This window comes from Procambarus clarkii, chromosome 48 (assembly GCF_040958095.1).
Source record: "Procambarus clarkii isolate CNS0578487 chromosome 48, FALCON_Pclarkii_2.0, whole genome shotgun sequence".
Taxonomy (NCBI): domain Eukaryota; kingdom Metazoa; phylum Arthropoda; class Malacostraca; order Decapoda; family Cambaridae; genus Procambarus; species Procambarus clarkii.
The window spans coordinates 33,843,365-33,848,725 of NC_091197.1; positions in this window are offsets into that span (position 1 = coordinate 33,843,365).

Below are 5,361 nucleotides of genomic sequence, written 5' to 3' on the forward strand. Positions count from 1 at the left end.
GATGATTTGTGGAACCAATTACCGCGCAACGTGGTGGAGGTGGGGTCCCTCGATTGTTTCAAGCGCGGGTTGGACAAGTATATGAGTGGGATTGGGTGGTTATAGATATGAGCTGCCTCGTATGGGCCAATAGGCCTTCTGCAGTCACCTTTGTTCCTATAAGAACAAAGGTAACTATCTTATGTTCTTATCCTGCATATAGGAAAAGAGGCACACAATCTAAGGCTGTCAATCACCCTAAATTGGATACAAGTCATACTGGCATAGATGGTAATGAAAAGGCAGACTCACTAGCAAAAACTGTCGCTGCTCTGCCTGTTGGACAGGTTAAAATATCAAACTTTTCACAGATTAAGAAGCAAATCAAGAGGAAAATATTCCCAAATATGAAAATTTGCCTTAGAATTTTGAAGCCTTAGAGCCAAAGTAGCGGAAAGAAGATCGACTGGGATATGGTACGAACAAGCAACTGGGTACTACTCTTTCACGCCTGGCAAAAAATATCCAGAGACATTGCAGTAGCCATATACAGACTCAGACTTGGTTACAAGTGCTGCTGGGAGGTAATAACCCAATAGTTAAAGAGTGTCACATCTGTGGAACAGAAGCAGAGGCGCCACTATTGCACTACTTACTGGAATGTGAAGCTACTGAAGCCCTGACCATCAAACTCAACATTAATCCAACGACAGCAGCTGCATTAGATGCACATTCCACCGCGACTACAATGATTAGAAAAGCCGTTGAAGAATGGGACTCACTAGTGAACTTTCTGCATCTAGAGCCACCAAGATAATGTTATTAAAACAAAACTAAAACAGAAGCGAAAAAGAATCAGGGAAAAATTAGGGCATGGCTATACCAAAGGAAACAGAGAGTTAGTATAAATGGAATCAAGTCAGAGTGGGAAAATGTTGTAAGTGGAGTGCCTCAAGGCTCTGTCCTGGGACCTCTGTTGTTTATAATATATATAAATGATTTAGATTCAGGTTTGAGTAGCAACATTTGCAAATTTGCCGATGATACGAAAATCGGTAGGGAAATTAATTCGGAGGAGGACTCACTATCACTTCAAGTTGATCTAGATAGGGTTTTGAAATGGTCAAAGGATTGGCAGATGCAGTTTAATGCTGATAAATGTAAAGTTCTGAGGTTAGGTAATGATGATAGAGTTACAAGATACGAGCTAGATGGTGTTGTGATTGCGAAGTCGGATTGCGAAAGGGATCTGGGAGTTATGATTAGTAAGAATTTAAAACAAAAGGATCAATGCATAAATGTTCGTAATAAGGCAAATCGGACACTTGGATTTATTAATCGCAGCGTTAGTAACAAGACACCTGGTGTGGTTCTCAAGCTATATCTTGCTCTAGTTAGGCCCCATTTAGATTATGCAGTTCAGTTTTGGTCGCCATATTATAGAATGGATATAAATTCACTTGAACGTGTCCAGCGTAGGATGACTAAGTTAATTCCCCAAATTAGAAATCTTTCATATGAAGAAAGATTAACAAAGCTTAAGTTGCATTCACTGGAAAGGCGAAGAGTTAGGGGTGACATGATAGAGGTTTACAAGTGGATGAATGGACATAACCGGGGGGATATTAATAGGGTATTAAAAGTATCAACACAGGACAGAACACGAAACAATGGATATAAATTGGATAAGTTTAGATTTAGGAAAGACTTGGGTAAATACTGGTTCAGTAACAGGGTTGTTGATTTGTGGAACCAATTGCCGCGTAACATTGTGGAGGTGGGGTCCCTCGATTGTTTCAAGCACGGGTTGGACAAGTATATGAGTGGGATTGGGTGGTTATAGAATAGGAGCTGCCTCGTATGGGCCAATACGCCTTCTGCAGTTACCTTTGTTCTTATGTTCTTATGTTCTTAAAAGGAGGAAACCCCACCTACATTTAAAACCATGACCCAAATATCACAGTAACAAGGTTATCATGAATTACCGAACTCAATTACGGGCTCACCATAGCCCGTGCTACACGGACATTTCGTTCTGAGTAGCTAAATCTCCAACAACAACAGCGTAAAGTTTGTGTTGTATTTCTGCTACTCTCCACCTTGGTGTTAACTCGAGACCTGTTTCTGCCCTTCTCCATGGCGACACACTCTCCTACTGCCTCCATCTACTGCTATCATTACCAGTTAGTCAATATCTAAGTCAATACCTCAATATTTAACAGTTTTCTCAAAATCTCTAACATTATACGATTGTCAAGTACTAAGTAACGGCATCAAATTGTACAGTTACAGAGACTAATTCCAGAATAAAAACGATCTATCAATAAATGATGTATAATATATTATTGCTTCCCTTAACAAGTATTTAAATGATGGGAAAATAAATTATAAACTGGGTTTATGTTCATGTTTTATTGAGTAAACTGTGTAGACTACAAGCAGTGAGTTATGAGTAACTTCCAGGACAACTTAATGTGGAAAACAACAGTTTGAAACACTTGATAGACAGGACACTAGAGCCTCTTCCATCTGGTCGAGGCAGTGTGACGTACTAGAGCCAAGGCTTGCCTGACTATGCCCCTGGTCGCTTGGTGGGACTGGTCGCTGCCAGGATGTACCTCTACCAAGGTCATGTCTCTCAAAGGTATTGGTGTCTTGTTTTTCATAGTATCAGAAGCCTCACTAATGTCCTCTGAAGGCTGGCCAAGGAATATAGGGACTTCGTGGAACAGAGAGAGTTCCTGAACTAGAGATTCCCTCCAAAGTGGTCACTTTCTGGGCTGTTGACTGCAGGCAGCGAGAGGCTGTTGACATGACCTCTGAAGTGTTGACAGGAGCCTTAACCTGGAAGGTGGTAAATGTTGGTTGTGGCCTCGGCACATCCTGAGAGCTGCTGGCGACTCTCAGGGCGTCGTATTATACATTCTGTGTCTGGCCAAGGGGCCAAGCAGACTCTTGAGAGGAGCATTTGAGCCCATCAAAGTTGGTTATCTTATTCTGGAAGCTGTAGTAGGAATTAGGCTGTTGCCCACATGACTTTGATGAAGCTTTTACCTGAAAACAAAGAACATGAACATTAACATTGTAGTTCTAAACAAGATATTAAAATAGTTACCAACAGGACTATTTATACCCAACAAATCAAACAATGCGGCTCTCACATTGTGGCCGGGTAATTTGTTGATGTTGCAAAAACCTCACCTTGTTAATGAAGCAACACAGCAAGTGCATGAGTATTACAAACAGGAAAAGTCGTCCCACGACTGAGAGCTGAATGATCATCTCCTTAGTGTACATGACGGCCATCGTGGCTGTCTGCAGGGAAACAGGGAATGGTCGCTGGAGGAGTCAGTGACTGAGAGAGACGGACTGTGTCAGCGTTGATGTGAACACTGCTAACACAGCTCTCTTGGTCATATAGTCCTTAATGGCCCGCCTCACTCCCCCTCCACAAACCACCAGCTGAGGCCTACCCGTAGAATAAAGGTAAATGCAGAAGGTACATTGACCCCTGCAACGCTGCCAGAATCTATTTCACCTCAAATACAGTCACAATACCCGTAAAATATTGTCTAGTTTACCCATAAAAATAAACAAACCTGCAGAAGGCTTATTGACCCTCTATTTACGATCTCCTCCTCTCTCTCTCACACACACAATTGCCTACTGCTTCACCAATAAGTGGTTTAATAGGGTATTAAAAGTATCAACACAAGACAGAACACAAAACAATGGGTATAAATTGGATAAGTTTAGATTTAGGAAAGACCTGGGTATAATTCTTGTTCGGTAACAGGGTTGTTGATTTATGGAACCAATTACCGCGTAACATAATATAGGTAGGATCCCCTGATTGTTTCAAGTGTAGGTTAGACATATATATGAATGAGATTAGTGGGTTATAAATAGGAGCTGCCTCGTATGGGCCAAAAGGCCTTCTGCAGTTACCTTTGTTCTTATGTCCCCACCCACATAGAAGGCATATTGTTAAGTTTATCTTTCTTACATAGAAAAATATTTATTTAAAATACTACTCATCTCTTCGTCATTATCCGTTACCTGACCTGTCTCAGTTTTTAATGGACCTATCCTTTCCCTAATCTTTGTTCGATATAACTGAAAAAAACTTTAGGATTTGTCTTTTCTTGGCCTGCTATACGAACTTCATAGTTTCTTTTTTGCTTTCCTTGATCTATATAAACGGATCTCTTTTTTTTTTAACATTTCTAATTCGAATTCTTGTTCTAAACTGACTTCACCATTCTGAATCCTTTTGTACCACGCTCTTTTTACCTATAAGGTTCTTCAGATCCTTTGTTATCTACTTTGGATCATTAGTATTCGATCTATTCAATTTATATGGTATACCACGTTCCTGGGCTTTGCTTAGAATATTTTTAAATAGGTTATATTCATCCTTTCCTTAATATTTGTTCTATATAACTGAAATAAAACATTAGGATCAAACAGAGAGTTAGTATAAATGGGGTTATGTCAGAGTGGGAAAATGTTGTAAGTGGAGTGCCTCAGGGCTCTATCCTGGGACCTCTGTTGTTTATAATATATATCAATGATTTAGATTCAGGTTTGAGTAGCAATATCTGCAAATTTGCCGATGATACAAAAATCGGCAGGGAAATTAACATGGAAGAAGACTCACTATCACTTCAAGTTGATATAAATAGGGTTTTGAAATGGTCAAAGGATTGGCAGATGCAGTTTAATGCTGATAAATGTAAAGTTCTGAGGCTAGGTAATGATGAGAGTTACAAGATACGAGCTAGATGGTGTTGAGATTGCGAAGTCGAATTGCGAAAGGGATCATGGAGTTGATTGATTGATGAAGATTAAGCCACCCAAGAGATGGCACGGGCATGAATAGCCCGTAAGTGGTGGCCCTTTTGAGCCATTACCAGTATCAGGAGCTGATACTGGAGATCTGTGGAGGCGCGACTGCACCCTGCGTGACGGGAGATGTCTCCCGGACCAGGTGGTAACCAGATGGTGATCATGGAGTTATGATAAGAAAGAATTTAAAACAAAAGGATCAATGCGTGAATGTTCGTAATAAGGCGAATAGGACACTGGGATTTATTAATAGAAGCGTTAGTAACAAGACACCTAGTGTGGTTCTCCAGCTATATCTTGCTCTGGTTAGGTTCCATTTAGATTATGCAGTTCAGTTTTGGTCGCCGTACTATAGAATGGATATAAATTCACTTGAACGTGTCCAGCGTAGGATGATAAAGTTAATTCCCCAAATTAGAAGTCTTTCATATGAAGAAAGATTAATAAAGCTTAAATTGCATTCACTGGAAAGGCGAAGAGTTAGGGGTGACATGATAGAGGTTTACAAGTGGATGAATGGGCATAACAAAGGAG